This window comes from Coenobita brevimanus, chromosome 111 (assembly GCF_032717465.1).
Source record: "Coenobita brevimanus isolate Jiangsu-jjx chromosome 111, ASM3271746v2, whole genome shotgun sequence".
Classification (NCBI taxonomy): Eukaryota; Metazoa; Arthropoda; class Malacostraca; order Decapoda; family Coenobitidae; genus Coenobita; species Coenobita brevimanus.
This window is the reverse complement of record NC_137064.1, coordinates 19,047,126-19,071,210: the sequence shown is the minus strand read 5'-3', so window position 1 is coordinate 19,071,210 and position 24,085 is coordinate 19,047,126. Positions and strand designations below refer to the sequence as shown.

The window sequence follows — 24,085 nt, the reverse complement described above, 5'->3', positions numbered from 1 at the left end:
GTAAGGAAGAGGTCAAGTATGTTGGAGCTCTCTCCAAGGCAGTCTGGGATATGGGTGGGGTGCTGTACAAGTTGCTCTTGGTCATTAAGGATAGAAAAGATGTAGACTTGTTCACCGGGTGGATCAGTGAAAGGAGAGGAAAGCCAAAGGTGGTGGTGAGCATTAAAATCTCCTAGAATGGAGATTTCAGAGAAAGGAGAAATGGATAATATGTGTTCCATCGTAGAAGTAAAATAGTCGAAGAATTTTTCATAGTCAGTAGAATTAGGAGATAAGTAAACAGTGCAGATATATTTAGTCAGAGAATGACAAGAAAGCTAAAGCCAGACAGCAGAGAATTCAGACGAATCAAGTTCAGGAACACGAGAGCAAGATAAATCGTTCCATACACATACACAACAGCCACCTTTGGCTTTGAAATGAGTATAGAGAAAGTAGGAGGAAACAGAAAAGGGTTTGCTGTCAGTTGCCTCAGATTGCTGAGTCTCTGTCAAAAAGAGGTGAGGTTTAGAGGAGGAGAGGAGGTGTTCAACAGATTGAAAGTTTGTGTTGTAAGCTAAATGATAGAAACGTTATTAAGAGAGAGATGGTAGAACACTTGGAAAATTGTGAAATGTTATCAGAAAAATAATTTGGGTTTAGAATAGGAAAATCATGCAAAACAAATCTCTGAAATTTCTACGACAGAGTGGCAGAAACATTGCAAGTAAGAGATTGATGGGTAGACAGTATATACTTAGGTTTCAAAAAAGCTTTTGACAGAGTTCCTCATGAAAGGTTAATATGGAAACTTGAATATAAAGGAGGTATCCAGGTGAACCTACTGCAATGGATGCAGGACTTTCTAAGAGAAAGGAAGATTGAGAACAATATTAAGAGGAAAGTACTCGTCCTGGAGAAAGGTGACAAGTGGTGTCCCACGGGGTTCAGTGATGGCACCAATCGTGTTTCTGGTATATTATTATAAATTATATAAATGATAACATCAGAACAGAGAGTTAGATGAATATGTGTGCTGATGATGCCAAAATACAAAGAACAATAAAAAACGAGAACATATAAGGAGTTACAAAAGGAGCAAACAAAATTATGTGAATGGAGTCATATATGGTCGATGAAATTCAATGCAGAAAAATGCTATGTAAAAGAACTTGGAAAGAGTATTGAGAAGCCTGACTGGGACTACAAACTAGGGAGCAACAGTTTACAGGTATCTGACAAAGAGAAAGATTTAAGAGTAATTGTCAGCAACAGATTATCACCAGAAGACCATATAAATGAAAAAGTAAGGAACATGTATAACCTGTTAGCGGATATGAAAGTAGCCTTTACATTTATCAGTGAGGCACTTGAATATGCAGCAGTTAAATAGAACCCACACTTGAAAAAGCATGTTGAGAAGATTGAGAAGGTACAAAGACCAGTCACAAAACTGGTGCCACGCTTGAGAGACCTGAACTATGAAGAAAGACTTGATAAGCTACAAAAACCAACATTAGAAGAGAGAAGAATGAGAGGACATATAATCATGCTATATAATGTGTCGAAGGAAAAGAAAAGATTGATATTAATGAATATACACTACCTAGAGAGTCATCTTCAAGAGGACACAGCAAGAAATTATGTAAGAAATTATTAACCCGCCACGTGCCGGACACCCCAGACATAAAATGGCACGCCAGTGCCGGCCAATTTTTGATTTTTTTTTTTAAGGCTAAAATGATAGATTTTGATGTGAAAAAAACGAATATGACCATTAAAAGACTCAGCGGAGGCTATAAGTGCGTTTTCTGGAAGTCCCCGGTCCGCCCCTCAGGTGTGGTTTCCCAAAAGAACTGCAGCTAAGGTGAGAGAAATCCTCGTTTTCTATGAAGGTAAACTCAGGTGTTCCAGCCAACGTTACTTTGAGAAGGTCTAGGAATGTTTTTTACACTTTTCAGTTCACTTCATATGCATAATTTTTTTTTTTCACTGGATTTCATAGAGAAAACATCTTTTCTTCCCATATAAATCACTTAGTACTGCAATACCTGTCATCTGTCACGTATCTCACTGTGCATCCTTCATCTTACATTTACGGTAACTTATGTATAACTTTATTTCACTATGTACTGCACTTACACTTACGGTAAATTATTTTCAACATGCCTTCAGTATACATAGACACTGTAAGAGTATTTGTGAGTGTCTGACTGTGAATACATGGTCTTACACTTACAATAACAACATTGCTTAACTACATACAGTCCTTACGCTTATGAGAAAATATTTACAAGAGTCTTTCACTGTATTACTCAATAGTTTTGAAGAGTGTGGTACTCCTCAAAGCAAGGACAGATGCACAGACCAATGTTGCATTGTGCTCACATATACCTAGAGTCCTTCTGCTGAGTACGCGGCCTTGTGGTGCTATTTGCGCACACATGATACCTTCACTGCACATTCTGACGAGTCTCAGTGGGAGGGATGATTGTGGAGAAGTGGTGACCGGTGAGGCGGATAGGTGTTGCAGCGGTGTGGCGGTGGCAAGTGGCAGTCCTTTCCTCTGAGTATTCCCCCAGTATTTCCCGCACCAGCTCACGAATATAGCCCTCAAATGTCTCCTCTACGCCGGTTACCTGATCGTGGAGCAGGTGAGCATTTAGGACTGTGATGTCAAGGAGGTGGAAGAATAGTTTCTTGTACCACTTCATCATTGGCCTGGCACAATTCACGCTGGAAATCATTGCATCTGACTGATCTACCTGTCGCATATTCACATTGTAGGCCAGGACAGGTTCTGGTTTCCAGACGTGGCACTGCCCTTCTGTCCCATAGTCGATGCTGTCGGTTCGGTGTATGAGTGGCCTGTGTACAGACGAGAGGAGGAAGATTTCTCTGTTGTGATACCAGGCTGTTGCAAGGATGTTATTGGCCTTGTAAAATACAACTTCGTTCCTTTGCAGCTTCCTCCCTACCTTCACCATGTGCTTGTGGCTCTTTTTCCCAGTGCCACACAAACCTGTCTCCTGATGGTGAAGGTACCTGGCCAGAAGGGGGCTTGTGCACCAGTTGTCCAGGTACAGGACGTTCCCACGATGAAGGTACTCATCGATCATCGTCTTCACCACAACCCCAGTTCCAAGGTTCGATCTTCGACGATGTCCATCTGAATACCTGTGTACAGGACTATGTCCTGCACATATCCAGTCTTACAGTCCCAGTTCACGAAGATTTTGAAACCAAACTTGTGCCTTTTGCTGGGGATATATTGCCTGAAGGCAATATTACCTCTCCATAGCACAAGATTCTCGTCTATGACGAGGTCTTTGTAAGGAGAAAAGGAGGTACAAAATTTCTCATGTAGGTAAGTGAAAACCACACGTATCCTCCTCATCCTGTCCGTGTTGTTTGCATTTGTAGGGTCAAGTTGGTCAAAGAAATACAGTCGGCTCAGGATGTACTGGAACCGATTCCTCCCCATTACTTTCCCAAAGATAGGTGTTTCCATTAGTGGATCTGTGATCCAGTAGGAGGGGAGCTGTTTCTTTTTCAAAATCCCCATCAAAAGTATCAGGCCTAGGAACATATACATCTCATTTTTTTTTTTTTTATGCGAGGAAGAAGGAACCAAAGACCATGAGCCCACAGTAACAGTTCCCTCCAAGAGAAAAACAAAATACAATAGAGAGCCAAATTCAAGATCCGATCATTTTGTGATGCCTGGACACACTGCGTTTGAAAGACTGGAGATCATAGGCAGCAGGAAATACAGACAGAGGGAGACAGTTCCAGAGCTGACCTGTTGCATAAATGAAAGACTGGGAGTAACGGTTAACTCTTGCATTAGAGAGTTGGACAGAAAAGGGATGAGAGTTTGCTGCCGGACGGGTGCTACGCGCCCGTCGTAGAGGTGGAGGAATGCAAGCAGACAGTTCAGAGGAGCAGTGACCATTAAAGTAGTGATAGAAAAGAGATAAAGATGCAACAGTGCAGCGAAGAGACAGAGGTTGAAGGGAGTCAGTAAGAGGAGGAGAGTTAATGAGACGAAAAGCCTTTGACTCCACCCTATTGAGAAGAGCTGTATGTGGGGAGCCTCCCCACACATGAGAGTTGTACTCCACACAGGGGCGGATAAAACCCCTGTATAAAGTCAACAATTGTGCAGGGGTAAAGAAAGAGCGGAGTCGGCTTAGCACACTCAATCTCTTGGAAGCAGAGTTTACAAGAGATGTAATATGATCTTTCCAAGATAAGTCCTGAGTAAATGAAACCCCAAGCATGTTCAAGGATGATGCAGGATTAAGCTGAATATTATTAAACATTAGTGGGTATACCTGTGGAAGATTTTGTCGGGTTGATAGGTGTAAGAACTGAGTCTTAGATGCATTAAAAACAACCATATTATTTTTACCCCAGTCAGAGATACGAGCCAAGTCAGACATTTGGTGTGCCATAGCCTCATCCCTTGTTTGTTGAAGTAACTGATGAGATGGGGGTTGCGGGAACTGAGTGGAAAGGTGAAGGGTGGAGTCATCAGCGTATGAGTGGATAGGGTTAGATGTTCAGCTTAGATCATTGATGAATAAAAGGAAGAGAGTTGGTGATAGGACAGAGCCCTGACGAACACCACTGTTGATAGATCTAGGAGAAGAACGACGGCCGTCTACAACAGCGGCTATAGAACGACCAGAAAGGAAGCTAGTGATGAAGGCACAGATAGAAGGATAGAAACTGTAGGAGGGCAGTTTGGAAATTAAAGATTGATACCAGACTCGATCAAAAGCCTTTGAGATGTCAAGTGCAATGGCAAAGCTTTCGCCAAAGTCCCGAAAGGAGGATGACCAGGAGTCTGAAAGGTAGGTGAGAAGATCGCCAGTGGAGCGTCCCTGACGGAACCCGTACTGACGATCGGAAAGAAGATTGTGATAGGAAAGATCCCTTAAAATTTTTCTATTGAGAATTGACTTGAAAACTTTTGAAATACAGGACGTTAAAGCAATTAGGCGATAGTTGGAGGGTTGGGAGTGGTCACCCTTCTTTGGGACTGGCTGAATGAGAGCAAACTTCCAGCAAGAAGGAAAGGTACAAGTTGACAGACAAAGGCGAAAGAGTTTGCCTAGGCTGGGTGTAAGCACAGAATCACAGTTCTTGAGAACAACAGGAGGGACCCCATCAGGCCCATATGCCTTGTTAGTACTGAGGCCAGTGATGGCAGAAAATACATCAACTGAAGAAATTTTGATGTCAGCCATGAGGAAATCAGAGGGGGGAAGTGATGGAGGAACAGCACCGGAATCGTCTAAGGTGGAATTGGAGGAGAAAGTCTGTGCGAAGAGATCTGCTTTATCAGTAGAAGAAATAGCTACAGAACCATCAGAGCAGAAAAGAGGAGGGAAGGATGATGAGGTAAAGTTGTTAGAAAGATTTTTGGCAAGGTGCCAGAAGGAGCGGAAAGAATTCGAGTTGGAGAGTTGAGAGCATTTAGTATGGATGAAATTATTTTTAGTAGAGCGAAGAACAGACTTAGGACGATTCCGGGCAGAAACGTAAAGATGATGTGATTCAGGGGTGGGTTGGCTCTGGTACCTTTTGTAGGCCTTCTCCTTGTTGCGGACAGCATTAGAACAAGCGTGATTAAACCAAGGCTTTCTTGCATTAGTCAAAGGATATGAGAAAGGAATGTATGCTTCCATGCCCGAGAGAATAACCTCCGTAATGAGCAAGGGACGCTCAGATGGCTCACGGCCATGGAAGGAATAATCATTCCAGGGAAAATCAAAGAAGTACTGCCTGAGGGCCTCCCAGTCTGCTGCTCCAAAATGCCACAGACGATGTTTCCCTGGAGGGTCCACAGGCCGTACTGGAGTGATAGGACAGGTTAAGGTAATAAGGTTGTGATCGGAGAAGCCCAACGGACAGAAAAGATTAACAGAGTAAGCAGAAGGATTAGTTGTGAGGAAGAGGTCAAGTATGTTGGAGCTCTCTCCAAGGCGGTCAGGGATACGGGTTGGGTGCTGTACAAGCTGCTCTAGGTCATTAAGGATAGAAAAGATGTAGGCTTGTTCACCAGGTGGATCCGTGAAATGAGAGGAGAGCCAAAGGTGGTGGTGAACATTGAAATCTCCAAGAATGGAGATTTCAGAGAAAGGAGAAATGGACAGAATGTGTTCCATGGTAGAAGTAAGATAGTCGAAGAATTTTTGATAGTCAGTAGAATTAGGGGATAAGTAAACAGCACAGATATATTTAGTCAGAGAATGACAGGAAAGCCGAAGCCAGAATGTGGAGAATTCAGAAGAATCAAGTTCAGGAACACAAGAGCAAGATAAGTCGTTGCGTATGTATACACAACAGCCACCTTTGGCTTTGAAATGAGTATAGAGAAAGTAGGAGGATACAGAAAAGGGTTTGCTGTCAGTTGCCTCAGACAGCTGAGTCTCCGTTAGAAAAAGAAGGTGAGGTTTAGAGGATGAGAGGTGGTGCTCAACAGAGCAAAAGTTAGATGAAAGGCCGCGAATGTTGCAGAAATGAAGAAGAAGAGAGTCAGACAGTGGTTCCAGGCACCTCGAGTCGTCACCGGGAGAGGGGCAGATGGCGGGGGCATTTATGGTCCCCCCCCCTGGGGACTGCGAGGCTGGGTGAATTGACGCCATTTTTGGTGAATTTTGAATAGGAAGTGTAGTGTGTACTGTGCATGTAGTTTGGTGAAGATAGAGAAATTTGTACTGGAGAGCATGCTGGCCTACTCTCTGTGTAACTGAGACACTGAAAAAGTTCAGCAAAGGGGGATGGTCAGGAACTAGTCCTGAGGGCTGATGAAACGGGAGCTCCAGCACTCCCTGTCATCAGCTTTCCATCCACCTCGGGAGTACTGCCCTGCTCGACTGGTGCTACAGTCTACTCCTCACGTCCACCTCAAACAACCGGCTGTGTGGTGTCTGTGTTTCACCTGCACGCTCAAAGGCAGGAAAGGCATTTATTAGGGCTACAGTTCTCAATACAAAGTGCACAGTAAAGAAATTTCTAATGAAATCCAATCTACTTAAAGTTGGGGTTAGTTCAGGTACAGTACACCCAGCAACATGCTCGTATGTGAATGGGTGTATTTCTGGAACAAAGTCACTCCCATCCTCCCACTCCCAAATCAGTTCCTCCTCATCACCATCATCACCTCCCTCATCCAAGGGCCGTGGGGAAGCGTGGAGAAGTGTGGGGAAGGAGAGGAAAGTCTCGCTGGAGGTGCTGGGAAGTGTGGGAGATAGGGGAACACTTTCCCTCGATGTGCTGGGAAATGTAGCACAAGGAGGAAACTTTCACGAGATGTGCTGGGTGTGGGGAAATGGGGAACACTTTCTATGGATGTGCTGGGTGCGGGGAATGGGGGAACACTTTGTCCTGAGGTGCTAGGGTAGGCTGGGTCACATGGGTGCGAGGGATACCGCGGGCGAGATGACTCACTTGCGTCCCCAGCCAGTGGAATATTCCCAAATCTCTCTCTTTCTCAAAACACTTCCAATCCTCGGCTTCCCCAGCCACCCAGGAATACTAGAAGCCTTACCTTCCTCCTCTGAATCCTCCTCCTCATCACATAGGGCTAGGTGACGACGTGCTGATGGCCTGATTCCTTGGGTACTAGCATACCCCACATACCTGGATTACCTTGGTGTGGGTATTTCCTCCTCACTAGCACTTTCATCTTGCGGTTGCACATAATCCTTATCTTGCACGTCGTCGTCAACGTCGCTTTCACCAGTGTAGGGCACCTTCAGGAATCCCTGAATCACCTTGTCAGAGAGATCGCGGTGAGATATGACTGTACAGTACGAGCGGTACAAGCAGAGTGAGACTGAGCGAGGGTGATGACTCAGCGCATGGGTGTATAAGCCTGAGCGCCTGAGGCAAGGTAGTGGAAGAGTTGACATACATCTTCACCAATTTTTGCACGCCTAGTTTGAAAATTGTGCTCTCCATGATTTAAAAAAAAAAATGTTTGAAAATGATACTGGCACTGAGTTTGCAGTTGCGTAATGCCATTTTAAAACGACACTGGCACGGGGCGGGTTAAAGAAAGATGCGAGAAAATTCATGTTTCCAGACAGGGCAACAGATTAGTGGAATATATTACCGGAAAAAGTTGTGTATGCTAAAAACATTCACAGTTTCAAAAATATGATAAAATAGTTTTAAAAGATGTTACACAATGAGAGTGACTCAGTCCTGTAAAAATACAATTAGACAGGAGCAATTAGGTAAGAACACACGCACACATGCACTCGTGTGTGTGTGTGTGTGTGTGTGTGTGTGTGGTAAAGTAACTCAAAGAATTATTATCTGATTATAACAAAAGTAGGTGAAAAGATGGCGAGAAAGACCATACAGATTTTTAAAAACAACACTAGATCAGAGGTCAAGGTCATAGGGCTAAGTAAAACATGGACCTTAGAAAGTCATCTTAGCCAATTTTAACCCAGTTTAGACTAAACTTGAAGAAAGCATTGAAAGTAATAAAAAATGAAGTAACTCAATTTTGTGAATAATCAAAGGCCAAGGTCACATGGCAAGATCAATGTTCGACCCGTGTTAGTGTTCGATAACAAAATAACTCGAGCAGTTATGATCCGATTTTAACCAAATTTGGTGGAAGGGTTGATGGTCAGCCAGGATAGGCGAAGGGTACAGGGCAAGTTAACTTAGTTTTCATCAGTTTAGACAAAACTTTGTGGAAGGGTTGTAAATAATGCAAGAATAAAATGGAATCGATTTTAAGAGCAATCAGTCAAAGTTTAAGATCCCAGGGAAATGTCAATTGGCAAGGTCACAGGTCAGGGTCAAGTCAGTTTCCATCTGAAATTTAGCCAAACTTGGTGAAAGGAGTAAAATTAAGCAGGCACAACGAAAGGATCTAATTGAAAGAACAGTTAGTCAAAGGTCAAGGTCGCAAACGGAGGTCAAATTTTGACCCTTGTGTCTGCGAATGAACAAAATAACTTGAACATTTTTTATGTGATTTTGATCAAACTTGGTGGATGAATTGAGGATCATTTAAGAGGTGGACCTATTGTTTTTTTGGAAAAAAGAAAAAAAAAAAAAAAAGCTTAAAGGTTAAAGTCACATAGCAAGGTCAACGTCCACAGATTTGACCCGATGTTGACTAAACTTTGTGCAATGGTTTAGGTTAAAACGAAGGTAAAGAAATTCGATTTGGGAGCAGTTAGTTACAAGTCAAATGTTAAGATCACAGGACAAAGTCTACTCAAACACTTTTGATCTAATTTGAACAAAATTTGGTGGAAGAGTTAAGGATTAGGCAAGAATGAAATGAATAGATTTTGAGAGAAATTTGGATAAGGTCAAGTTCACAGGGCAAAGCACAATTTTCGACTCTTAGACCGGTTGGTGGACACGGGTATTGCACTCTGTAAGTGCTCGTTCTTCTTCTTCTTCTTCTTCTTCTTTTTTTTTTTTTTAATGGGTATAATAGGAAGAGGAACTATAGGGTGTACAGTGAGAAAGGCCAATGGGGATGAAAGTGAAGCATAAGGTATGGGCATATGGTGTTGAGTAATTGTATTTTTTCGGTTACAGTAATTTATTTATTTCAGTTGCACCTTATATACCTCCGTGTGTGTGTATGTGTGTGTGTGTGTGTGTGTGTGTGTGTGTGTGTGTGTGTGTGATAGGTAGCTGAGGCAAGTCGGTATATCCGTGTCTTAGTGGAGGTACACCCACTAAAATAATTACTGGTACCCCTTGCTTCGATACCCATCGCAACTGTCACTGGCACAGAAGCTATGAATACTGTACGCAGTAAGGGTTACTACACCTGATCATCCTCCCCCCCCCCCTCGCTCTCTCTTTCTCGTATAGTATAACTCCGATAGCTTTTGTCTTGTATAACGAATAATTCATAGCAATAGACATAATGCTTGAAGGAAGATTTCAAAACAACAAAGCATTATTCACTAGATAATATGGAATCAAACAGATACTTGTTTGCTGGCGCCCATTGTATTCGAGGCTACCACCTTAGAATTTTTATGCACGTTATGATACGGTGAGAGCCATCTTGAGCCTTTTAAGAATGGAATGATGGCAAACTGTGTAGGTCTAACTGTCCATTATATACAGCACCCCACGAACAATGCATGGAAAGTATATACAGTATGTAATGTAGTATTGTTATAATATTAACCACATCAGTGACACATGAGTTTAGTAGTGCATTGATTATGAAACAGAGAATGGTATATCACCACTTTGACGAAGATGACGACAACATCGCGGTTGGGGTGATTGGTAGGAATATTCGTTTATTATTGGATAGACTTTTACCTCAGGTGGTTTTGTTTTGTTCTGATCAGTTTATTATGACCCAGGGGCGACAGACCTAGTAACAGGACCTTGAGGCCAAGCATTAGGTACAAAGGAACTCGTATTCAGAACCTGGACGATAGAACTCAGAACATTGATAAATATTGTCGACTTAATGTTACTTTCCTCTTCTGATACGTAGTGTAGAATAAATTTTCCTATTCCCCCTTGTTATGAAGTTTCCATGACAGGTTTTCAATGCTGCATTTTGGCCCTTCTTAGTGTTTCTTGCCGGCTTCGTGTGGGGGGATTGGTGGATGGGTGGGAGTCTTCCTGCTTTTCTATCCGTATCTTTAGTTAATAGAATGGTTTCGTTAGTTATAATCTTCCCAATACCATGCAGCCACGAAAAGACCAACAGGTCTGTCGCTGTTTGCTTTCCTTTGTATCCCTTCTTCATGTCCTTCTACTTCTTCTACTTCCTTCCTCTCCCTTCCTGTGACGTTTCCAACTTCTCTGTTCTCCTCTTTGCCTTTGGTCCCTCTCCGTTCCTCCCCCTCCCCTACCATTTTCTCTTTCTCCTACCTCTCTCTCCTTCCCATCCCCCTTCCTCCTCACCCTTCCTCTCCTCTCTTCCTCTTCGCCTCTCTCTTCTTCCTTCCATGTTTACATCCTTTCCCCTTTGCCCTCCGCCCTTCATTCTCGTCCTTCTCTCCCCTCCCCTTTCTCCTTCCCCTCTCCCTCTTCATTCTTCCTCCTCCTCCCCCGACCCGTCTCTGCCTTTCCCTTCGCCCTTCCTCCTCCTTCCCCTCACCTCCTTCCCCTCTCCTTATCGCTCCGCTTTCCTCTTCTAAGTAGTCTCCCTCTTCTCCATTCCTTCTCTTTCCCGTCCTCCCTTCTTCATTACCTTCCTGCGTCTTCCTCACTTAGCTGTCCCCTTCACTGTGCCGTCCTGTCCTTTGCCTCTCACTCCATTTACCATTTTTTCACCATCTCACATTTACTAGTGTGAACTCCGAATGATAATTTGTTTAAACCTCCTTCATAGGATGAAGGAATTTTTAAACCATTCATCCTACTGCTGGACAGTTTTATGTAGCTATAGGAGATCGTCTGGTAGTTAACTGGTAATTACTGTGCTGCCAATATATTTTGATTCCTACCAGATACCTTTTTATTTTTCTTAATACCGTACGTCGTAATCAGCATCTCGGAATGTTTCTCTTATTACAGTGCTGTGTAAGTAGAAAACTTTATGTGTACTGCTTAATTCCATTTATCCTGTTTACGCGCATGCTAACCGTTTCTCGAATGGAAAAGTGGCGATTGTTGTCATCCTTTTCATCATATGTGTATTTGTTAATCAGCCTCCAAAGTATACATGGTCCTCGTTGGATCCGGCGTGTAAAGCTGAGTCAGAGAGAGAGAGAGAGAGAGAGAGAGAGAGAGAGAGAGAAAACAGGGAGTTAGGAAGTGAAACACGTAAAAGGCAGTGCCTAGTTTAGTGGTAACTATTTGAGAACCATTTAACTACATACTTCAGAAATGAAAGAAGCTGTTAAATACACTGTTACGATAACAACTGTAGAAGGTATTAAACATAATAATCCTTATTATTCTGATGACGAAAAGGCAGGGCCAGTGCTGCATTTTTACATTACTGATGTTACACACATATATACCATCTCTATTCGACCAATGGCGTTGCCATGCTGCAAAGTGTTCAAAAAATCACTTTGAATCGGAGTGGCAGTAATACATAATTATCAACAATAAAATTTTACTACCACATATCACCCTCCCATTTCTGAAGTATGTACAGTAATTATATGATTCCCAAATATTTACCACTAAACTAGGCATTGCCTTATACGTGTTTCACTTGCTAACTCCCTGTTCTCTCTCTCTCTCTCTCTCTTCCCTTCCTTGCCTTTTAGTTTACGTCCTTCTACTCACACTCTGCCTTCACATTGCTTGACACAATTAAGTAAATGTCTTAATTCCTTAACTTTTAGACGACGGGCATTTGCTGTGGCCTCTGATCGTCTGGATCAAATTCAAACAGTAGTTTATGGGTTGCTACACTTTATCAAACCTTTATCCTTTGGACATCACTAGTGCTTCTCTCACACAAGAAAAATCGTCTAGAATTAGGCAGAAAAAATACAAAAGATGTCAGCCATTTTCTAAGGACTAACGGTGGATTACGTCCTTCTTTCTTATACTTAATAGAGTAATAATAATAATAATAATAATAATAATAATAATCAATAATAATAATAATAATAATAAAAATAATAATAATAATAATAATAATAATAATAATAAAAATAAAATAATAATAATAATAATAATAAAACACCCCATATGAGGCATTTACCATCACCACAGGCTCTCTCCCCTTTCGTGTTGCGTCCCTCTCACTCCCGTCTCGTTGCCTCCCTTCCCCTCTCCCTTTCCGTCTCCTTACTTCCTCCTTACTCTGGCGGACGAGAGCTGCGACCTCTGTGGGATATGTTCGGAAATATGCCTGGCAGGGACTGTCGGCGAACTTTCGCTCGTGGGTGTACACTTCTGAAATCGAGTCTCTCTCTCGCTCTCTCTCTCTCTCTCTCTCTCTCTCTCTCTCTCTCTCTCTCTCTCTCGTAAATGTTATGCTATGATCGTTGGAACAGGTATGTAAAACCAAACCCGATAGCGAAAGTGTGTGTGTATGTGTGTGTGTGTGTGTGTATGTGTGTGTCACCCCGAGACCTGTTTCGCTGACGCCATCATCACAAGCTCTGCCCACCGCCACTATCCCAACGCCTCATAACATTCTCCGCCTCGCCTCTTGAAATCACCTTCTCCCTGAGCCTTCACCTTGTTGTTGCCTTCTGGATTTTGCGCACTGTCTGTACCTTTGCCAGCGGAGTTGGGAAAGGTTATGTATGCATCTATATTTGTCTGTCTGTCTGTTAGACCAGACGATATCTCCAAAAGTTCTCACTGAATTGCAGTCAAATTTTGGTGAAGGGTGGTCCATAGGTTAAGGAAGAAGTGATTATACTTTGGGCCGGATCCGGAGCCAGAATATCCCGCCCAGTATCTCCAAAATTTCTCAATGAGCTTCCATGAAATTTTGTGGAAGGGTGGGCCGTGTGTAAAGGGGTCTATAAAAAAAACCCTGTTGGCGGTAGGCAAAGAGGGGGATCATCTGTTCGTCTCAGTGGTAACGTGCTCGCGTTTGGAGTGTGGGGGTCCTGAGTTCGAATCCCGGCCAGGACAATGTGATTTGTTGTTTTATTTCGGATATTACATTGATTGGCAACAGTGCGGGATGTGAGGCGAGGCTTGGTTGGCAATTTTACGTTGTTCCTTGGTTAGCTGGTGTAATGGGGTGTAATGCGGTCTATAAAAAAGCCCGTGTTGCCGGTAGGCAAAGTGGGGATCTTTTGTTTGGCTCAGTGGTAACGTACGCGGATTTGGAGCGCGGTGGCCTTAGTTCGAATCCCGGCAAGGACAGTGTAATTAATTTTAGTTTCATTTCATGAGAGAATGGGAATACGGCGTAGGTATATGTGCGGGAGTCAGTGAGAATGAGAGGGCGAGAGAGGGAGTATGTCTGATGATAAACAAGAAGTGGAAGGAGAATATAAGAGAGTATGGAACAGTGGGTGCAAGGATTGTATGGGTGAGGATGAAAGTAGGTATACAAGCATGGGCGATTGTATGTGTGTGTATGCTCCAACAGAGGATCGAGTGGCAAGAGTGAAAGATGAGTTTTGGGCGAGAGTAGAAGCATGTATGGACAAGTTTGAGAGGAGCGAGAGAGTGCTGTTGATTGGAGACATGAATGGCAAAGTTGGGAATGTACGAGTGGATGGAGTGGTTGGTCAGTGGGGTGTGCCAGCTGAAGTAGATGGGAATGGTAGTGCTTTGGTGGACATCTGTGCTGGTAAGGGGTTGGCAATAGCCAACACCTACTTTCGTCATAAGATGGTCCACCGGTATACATGGAGAGTAATGAGGAGGATGGATGGTGAACTTGTTGAACGAAAGGCAATGATAGACTACGTGTGTGTGGATGAGCGAATGAGAAGACAAGTGTTGGATGCAAGGGTGTGGAGAGGGTGGGGGAATGGAGTCTCGGACCATCACTTAGTGATGGCCAAGGTAGAGCTGCAAAGAAAGTGGTTGAGGAGACGAAGGGGAAGACAGGAGGAAGCAGCTCCTGTGAGAAGAGTGGAGAAATTGCAAGATAGTGAGAAAAGGACAGAGTATAAGAGCATAGTGGAAGAAAGATTGGGAAGGTATGAGCTAGAGCAGATGGAAGGGGTGGAAGACGTATGTAAGATATTCACGGAAGAGATAAGCGCAGCGTGTGAGGCGGTTTGTGGAGTGAGGAGGAGATGCAAGGGTGTGCAAGGGACAGCATGGTGGAATGATGAGGTGAAACGAGCTGTGGAACAAAAGAAGAAGGCATATGGTGAATGGTTGGCGAGTAGAGGTAGGGGAGAAGTTGAGAGAGGGAAGAGAGAGGTATATGTGAGCAGGAGAAGGGAGGTTAAGAGACTGGTGAAGGAGAGTAAGAAGAAAGTGGATGAAGAGTTTGGGAGGAATCTGAGTGTGAAATGGAGGGAGAGTAAGAAATTGTTTTGGAAGGAGGTAAAGAAAGTAAGGCAGTGTGAAAGGGGAAATAGTAGGGGAGTGAAAGATAGGAATAATAGATTGTTGGTGGAGAAGAGAGAGAAATTGAGGAGATGGAAGGAGCACTTTGAGGATTTGTTGAATGTAGAGAGTGAGAGCGGTGTGAGTATAAGTGGTTGGGGAATGGCTGGGAGAAGAAGAGATGAGAGGAGGGGGGAAGAGATCAGTAGGTCGGAAGTAGTGGAAGCGATGAAGAAGATTAAGCTGGGAAAGGCCCCAGGAATTGATGGAGTGTGTGGTGAAATGCTTAGGTATGGGGGTGAGATTGTTGTGGAGTGGATATGGAAGTTGTGTAGATTGGCTTGGGAAGAGGGAAGGGTTCCAGAGGACTGGAAATCAGGTATAATTGTTCCTCTGTACAAAGGAAAAGGGGAGAGAGAAGTATGTGGTAACCATAGGGGTATTTGCCTTCTTAGTGTGACTGGTAAAATATATGGTAGAATACTCATTGATAGGGTTAGGCATATGACAGAGGAGCTAGTTGGGGAAGAACAAGGGGGATTTAGGAAGGGAAAAGGGTGTGTAGATCAGATATTTGTTCCAAGATGTTTAGTGGAGAAGTATCTAGAGAAGGGAAGGAAAGTGTATGCTGCCTTCATGGACTTGGAGAAAGCTTATGACAGAATAGATAGGCAAGGTATGTGGAAGGTATTAAGAATATATGGAGAGGAGGGGAAATTGTTGAGTGCTGTGAAGAGTATGTACGCGGGAGCTAGGGCTACGGTGCGAGTGGGTGGTGAGCTGGGTGAGTTCTTTGATCTCAATGTGGGACTGAAACAGGGGTGTGTGATGTCTCCATGGCTGTTTAATATATATATGGATGGGGTTGTAAAGGAGGTGCAAGGTAGGGCAGTGGATGTGGGGGTGGCCCTAATGAATGAGGGTGAGATCTGGAAGCTTCCGGTGTTGCTGTTTGCTGATGATACAGTATTGTTGAGTGAAGATGAATGGGAGTTGCAAGGTTTGGTGAATGAATTTGGGACAGTGTGTAGGAGGAGGAAGCTGAAAGTTAATGTAAACAAAAGTAAAGTTATGGTGTTTGAGAGGAATGAAGTCACAGAGTGTGCAGTGAGGTTGGATGGTGAGGATATGGAGAATGTGAGTGCATTCAAGTACTTGGGTAGTGTGATGAGTAAGGATGGAACTTTGGGGGATGAAGTACGTGAAAGGGTACAGCAGGGAAGAAAGGTTGTTGGTACACTGAAAGCAGTGATGAGAAATAGGGAGGTGAGTATGGAAGTTAAGAAGTCACTGCATGATGGTATTGTGATCCCTACCCTGACGTATGGAAGCGAGGCGTGGACCTTGCAAGAGGGGAACAAGTCAAGAGTGAGAGCAATGGAAATGAGTTACTTGAGAGGAGCATGTGGAGTGACGTGGAGGGACAGGTTGACGAATGAAGAAGTGAAGGAATGTTGTGGGGTAGATGTGGATGTGGTTGAAAAGATTAGGAGAAATACACTGAGGTGGTTTGGACATGTGGAGAGAATGGAGAATGAAAGACTGACTAAGCGGGTGTATGTAGGTGAGGTGGAGGGAGGGAGAGGGAGGGGTAGACCGAGGATGAGGTGGAGGGATGGAGTTGAGAGGTATATGAGGGAGGGGGGGGTGAGTTGGGGGAGGGGAGTCAAATGGTGGGTGACAGAGTGACTTGGAGGCGTTTTGTCTGTGGCCACCCTTTGCGGGATTAGGGCGTCGGGCTATAGATAGATAGATAGATTTCAGTTATTACACATGAGCCAAGAAATAATTTATTGAATTTTAGGACGGATCCAGATCCGGATCCTTTTTAATGACAATAGCATTGGCGGAGGTATGCACTCTCTCAGTGCTTTCTTGTTAATTTTACATCAGCCGACAGCCCTGTTCGAATTTTATTCATGTTGTCACCACTTGATTTTCGTTAGCTTAAGAAAAAGCCATTTCAGTGAACTGGTTAATGAATCTGACTTATCTGTTTCATACTTTTTTTAATGCAAGAAAGAAGGAACCAAAGGCCAGAAGTCCGTAAGATTGTTCCCTCCAAGAAGAAGAAGAAGAAGAAAAAAAAAAAAAAAGATAACAGAGCCAAAATCAAGATCCGTTTATTCAGCAAAATCATCTGGTATTTGTAGAAATGAAGTAAAATGTCTTCATTGTGAAGAAGTGAAATGCAAAATGAACGGATTACGGAGGAATTAGCTCAGTGTGTCACGGGGTTTTTGGGAATTTGTATATTAAAGAATACTTTAAAATGTTGCTTGTAAATATGGACAATGAATTGACTTGTGAAAATCAAGCAGTAAGTTTACTTTATGCCGCCTTACTTCGCTGATTCTCTAAGGACGAGAATTTATAAACTTTCTCAACAGTACACAGGAGAGACTAATTACACACACATGCTGTTTGTGTACTGTTAGCCTCTAGAGAAAGTGACTCCACCCCTGACAATCAATAACTAATGCTATTAATGATAAACAAGTTCTTGCCAGTGCATTAACTCCAGGCTGGCACAACGGATTTAAGCTTAGTACAAGAGGACTGGCCTAAGTACCAGTTATGAATAATACGAAGCGTTTATGCGAACTAGGAGCAGCAAGTAAAATAAGCTTAATGTGGAGAAATAAAACACGAGTTTACATTACATTAAGCCCAAGAAAAAGAACTGTAAATTTATTAATTACACTGAAATAAATTTTACGTTACACGAGTCTCAGATGATTTCAAAATAAGGAGAACACACTCACTCGCTCACTCAAAAGCTAAACTCTTAAGCCTAGGAAAAACGAAAGGAAATACTGGTCAGAGAGTGGGCTAAGCGGAATTGAACTGGGCGTCTGCACATAGGACGGATGCTGCAACCGCTAAACCTCAACACTGATTCACACTGAGTGGAGATTTCCAGGACTCGCTGTACACTAACCTTCTCTGACGGCGCTTCAATCCTGACTGACTTCAAATTGTGAGAGAGAGGCGAGGGCCAGCCGCGCTTGCTAACAGCCAATAGAAATAATGTGAGTGATACACACTCAGAATAAATCACTCAGCGAAGGTGCTAATGTCGAGCGCAAGGATGATCACTTATGAAACAGTGAAAAATGTTCTAAAAACCGTCCCAATTGAGCGAATTCGTGAACGGTTGAAATGAGAGAGAGACAATGAGAATTCCACTAGAATTCGCGGTTTTCACAGTGAACAAAAATGTCACGAACTTATAAACACGCTCGTGCCAGTTTGTGACACAGTGCTCAGTTTAGGGTACACTGGGTCCATTATCCATGCTCAGATCCAGTCAGACGAAACAAGGTCTGTTTTTGTAGGTTCAGATCTAGTCATATCAACTTAAGTCCTTTAAGATCAGTTAAGGACCATTCATATGTTCCATTTCCAAGTCGGCTTTGTCATATCAATTTAGAATAATTCAGAACCTTTCACGACCTGTTATATCCACCCAGGTTCATCAATGCCATTTCAGATCAGATCAGGTTTATCGCATCTTCAGATTAATATGGTCAAATCAAGCCAGTTTTGGACGATTCAGGTCCAGATATGATTGTATGCTGTGTAGATTTGTTTAATCCCACCGCATCCATTTCAGCAAAGTAGGGTAAGATCAAGCCAGTTTAGTACATCTAAGTCCATTCAGATCCTTCACATCAATTCAGGCCCATTCAAGTCAGTTCAGGTCCGTTTAGGGCCATACGGTACCAGATTACTGAGGTGCTGTCTCCCCGGCGTACAGAACGACGCTCTATCCATGAACTTTGGCTGCACCAAAACCACTCCTACTATTCGCTTGCTTGTTAGAGAATATCTTAATATGAGATGCACATAGTTCTACGCGTGAACTTTGCTGGCACACAGCTCCCCTGTCAGTGCATGACATAGCCACAGAACACGACTTGACATGTAAAAGTCTCCATACAAACATTACCAGACCCTCATCAGCAACATCTCGCGTCCAGACATTCCAACCCTTGCAATGAAGAAACACCTACATAATCCCACACATTTCACTCCTAAGTCCCACCTCCAGACATCCTCGCACCAGAGGTATCCTTAGATAGAGCTGAGCGAGCACAAGTAGCTACACTTAGATCAGGACATCACCCAACCCTCCTTAGTTACCAGCTTACTTGTAAGATTTGGGTTGGATGGAATTGCAGATGACACGTGCATAGCTTATATGATAAACCCACTGAACATAGCACACATAGTATAGCACTGCCCAGCAGATATCACTTTTTTTTTTCTAATTTTTTGGCCTATCCACTGTGGATCAAAGTCCCTGGTCACTAAGGCCATATATATATATATATATATATATATATATATATATATATATTTGTATTTATACAGTATATATCTATCTATCTATATCTATCTATATATATGTACTGTGTATATATATATATATATATATATATATATATATATATATATATATATATATATATACAGTGCGTGTGAATGGTGAACTGAATTTTTCTCTTTGAAGGTTGGGTTGAAACAGGAATGTGTCATGTCTCCATGGTTGTTCAATCTGTACATGGATGGGGTAATAAATGAGGTACAAGGTAGGGCACTGGGTGTTGGAGTGGCCCTGGTGAGAGAGGGTAGTGTTTGGAAACTCCCTGTATTGTTGTATGCAGATGATACTGTGTTGTTAAGTGAAGACGAAGAGGAGCTGCAAGGCTTAGTGGATGAGTTTGGGAGAGTGTGTAAGAAACGGAATCTAAAGGTGAATGTAGGGAAGGGTAAAGTGATGGTTTTTGAGAGAGGTGAAGTCAGTGAATGTACTGTGAGGTTGGATGTAGAGGAAATGGAAAATGTGTGTACGTGTAAGTACTTGGATACTGTGATGAGTAAGGATGGAAGTTTGGACGAGTGAAGTGCATGAAAGGGTACAACAAGGAAGAAAGGTTGCTGGTTCCTTGAAAGCAGTGATAAGAAACAGGGAAGTGAGCATGGAAATGAAAAAGTTACTACACGACAGTATTGTGATACCAACTCTAACGTATGGAACTGAAGCTTGGACGTTGTTGGAAGGACACAAGTCAAGAGTGAGAGCAGTGGAAATGAGTTATTTAAGAGGAGCCTGTGGAGTCACATGGTGAGACAGGCTGACAAATGAGGATTACAAGGAGCGTTGTGGTGTGGATGTGGATGTGATAGGAAGTGTTAGGAGGAACACACTGAGGTGGTTTGGCCATGTGGAGAGGATGGAAGGTGAGAGACTGATGAGAAGAGTGTATGTGAGTGAGGTGGAGGGGGGGAGAGGGAGGGGGAGGCCGAGGATGAGATGGAGGGATGGAGTGGAGAGGTATTTGAGAGAGGGGGGGGGGTGAGTTGGGAGCAGGGCAGTGAAATGGCTAGGGACAGGGCGACATGGAGGCGATTTGTTTGTGGCCACCCCATACGGGATTGAGGCGTCTGGCAATATATATATATATATATATATATATATATATATATATATATATATATATATATATATATATATATATATATATATATACTAATATACACATAAACATAATACACATACATCCATGCATATATAATACACACTTTCATACCCATGCACCATCGATAAAAAAAAGTATCGGCACCCTTTCAGTGTGAGACATAATGATACACAGCCTATGATTTACGGGAAATGACACGTTTATGTCGCTTTGTATCCTTTATTTGTGTTATCATATATTTTTCAGATATAAAGCTGGATTAGTCAGTGTAACATTGTACTACATGGTAAATCAACCATTTTTGTGAATTACACAGGCATGCCAACACTACCGACTGAACCAGAGACGAAGTATTTCACATCTTATCAGACCCCAGGGTGCCGATTTTTTTGTTTTTTTTTTATCGAAGGTATATATATATATATATATATATATATATATATATATATATATACAGTATATATATAATTATTTTTATTTTATATTTTTCATATTTTTATTTGTTTTTTTCTTATTTTTGTATATTTTAGACCTTACATTATTTTTATAAAAAAAATGCCTAATCTAAAGACCCTAAAACTATCACCTAACAGACAAATCGCTAACCTATACTAAATCATAAAGAGACAAATAACTAAACCTACACTAATGGTAAAAATATCTCGACCAAGAGAGCACCATTGACTGCAGATATGTAATGTCTTTCTACATTACATATCAGCCCTAATTAATAGTACAATATATACATATTTACAGTCGATAAATTCCAGTACCATATAGTAAAAATGTCTCATCACTCTGATCAATCTGGTCTCTCTCAAGGAAGCCATCAATTTATCAGTCATTACAATATCCCCATCACCCAGGATGGTGGAAAGGGTGAAGGGGACGTCCGCTGCACCGCAGTAATTTATAAGTGACACACGTTCACGAATAAATCGCCGACAGCACAGGATTATATGACTGATAGTTATCACCGCATCATAGACGTCACAGTGCAGCGGGAAGCGTCTTTCAATATACAGTTTTATGTGAGTTACAACGGTGGCATTAAGCCGTCATCACGCCAATACATTTTCCTCAAGATGACTGGGACGGTTGGCATATCCCAGTCGCCCATGTATGGCATACAAGTTGGAATATTAAGTCTGGTCCTCTGACCTTGCCACAGAAGATTTATTGATTTTTTTTTCTGAGAGAGAGACTCGACCGTAGATCATGAGGAATGTCTCAAGTCTCCTTGAGCTCCACAGCCAAAATTGCAGGTAAATCAGCCTGCTCATTGCCATAAATACGACAATGACCAGGCACCCAGATCAGAGTGAAGGACTTGTCGCACGAATGCAGTTTATTAATAATGCAGCCCCGGATCTCATTAGAGTCCGTAGTACAAGAAGCAATTGCCTGAAGGGCTGATTTTGAATCTGAAAATATGACAAACAAGTCATGCGAGAATTTAGAGCATAGTCTATGGCTTTGTCAACAGCAAAAAATTCGGAGGTAAACACAGATGTGTGAGTTGGCAACCGATACCTGAGGGCACATTCAGTTGACCACACATTAGCACCCACACATTCATTCGACTTGGAGCCATCGGTGTACAATTGGTGGGACCCCAAGTGACGAACAATAATGTTACGAAACAAGTGGTGGACCTCCACCTCCGGTGCCTTGGTCTTTGGTACTGGGAGCCAGGAAACAGCAACAGTAAAGCCGGGTCGCTCCCAAGACGCTGTATTATTAGACACCAACTTGTCACAGAGATCCACACCAAGCTCCTGAGTTAGTAAGTGGAGGCAAGCAGCAAGTGGCCGACACATCCCCCGCAGAAAATGGTGGTATTGATGCAGGGGGGTACAGGTCACATTGCCGATATTAGTTTTCCTATGTGTTCATAGGCCATAAGACTAGGCCAGATGGTCGTGGCAAATATGGAGGGGAGGCACATTTGCCTCCACTGCCATATGAGTTACACGGGTACACCAGACAGCTCCAAGACACATTTGCAAACATTTATTCTGTAACACATCCAGCCTCCTCAGTGTGGGATTGGATGCCAAGCCACACACCTGTGTGCCATAGTCTAGCTTGGATCTAGTAAGGGACTAATACACCATTAACCCTTTAAACGTGGAGCGTCGCTTTTGCGACGATCGCCAAAAAGGACATAACGGCAGATCGTCGCGTTTGTGATTTGAGTTAATTTTGAATAAACGCGGGCAAGCAGGTTCAAGCTGGTATTGTCTATCAGTACTGCCACCCTTTAGCTACAATTAGCATACTTGACCTTTGTACTACTGACCTCCGTTGTTGCCAAGTATCGCTTTTTTTTACACCCCCCACCACCACGGCCAGGCCAGCCTGGCTGTGATATATGGCAGCGCGCTGACTGCTCAGAAATGTCAATCTGCGCTCTCCTCTCATAAGCAGTTTATGCTAATTGGAAACGCTTGTTTCCCCAGTTGTCACACTAGCTTTTTTTCGCACGGTTTTCCCCTGTTTAGCGTCAGTTTACCGCAGGCTTTCAAGGTGACATTATGGCGAATTCTAGCTCTTCCGAGTCAGTGCCTTCCAGCCCTCCACAAAAGGGCTTTGTGAACTCTACCCCTTCTAAACCCTTACTAGGGAGTGCAAAGGGCCTGAGTGAGTCAGCTATAGGCCGAGAACTAATGAAAGCCTCTATGGACTACGGTAGTGATGTTGGTGTGTGGTCGAGTCTTGCCGAATCAGACACATTATCGTCCAGTGATGAGAGTGAGGTGCAGGAAGAGCTCATTGCTGTGCCTAGTACCTCGTCAGGCAAGGCTCCACAGCAGAAGGGAGTGTCGTATACCAAGGGGTCAAAGAGGAAGCGAAGTGATGACCCCGGTTCCCAGTCATTGTACCCCGCAGGCCGGCCATTGTCCCCACACTCAGGTCAGGCCGCTTTCATACTGCCTCACTCCCCCAGCCCCATGATCTCTTCCTCATCATCTGCAGTGGTTTCTCCAGAATCTTCGGAGTCTCCTTCACCACCTCGGAAGGGAAGTAGGCAGTCTGGTAGTCATAGAGGTTTCCGTAGGCCCCGTGTTCGTGCTGGCATGAGTAGAAAAGTGTCTAGTCGTGGTAAAATTAATGGTAAGGTTTCTCACACTAGGCATCTCACCACCCAGCCTACTGTGAGTGACCTTGAACCTTCTCCCACTCTTCCCACCACCACCATAACCGCACATTTGTGACCTACCTCACCCACTGCCACACGGCCTGCCTCACCCACTGCCTCACCGCCTGCCTCACCCACTGCCACACGGCCTGCCTCACCCTCCGACGCACCCACCCACTCCCAGCCTAGGCAGGGCACTCTGGACGCCTTTGTGTGGTCTGAGGGCTCTGATTTTGTACCGGAGGATCTGCCCATTGATTCTACTGGGTCTGGGATCCAGGCTGACTTCCCTGTCCCCGAGGGTGGTGAATGTTTGGACTACCTGTTGGCCTTCCTGGATGACGAAGTAATGCAGCATATTTGTGCCGAGACCAACAGGTACGAAGGACAATGTGCTGCAGTTTGTGACAGTGAAGGTGCCACACCATCCACGTCGCGGATGGCAGCATGGGTTCCTGTGACGATCCACGAACTATTTTTATTCATCGGCTTGATGCTTCTCATGCCACATACC

General features: G+C 43.4%; 1 protein-coding gene across 1 annotated transcript in view; it reads left to right on the top strand.

The window, feature by feature from the left end:
• LOC145417831 (insulin-like growth factor 1 receptor) overlaps positions 1 to 24,085 on the top strand; it is a 331,769-nt gene that overhangs the window by 95,407 nt on the left and 212,277 nt on the right. The window lies entirely within an intron of this gene.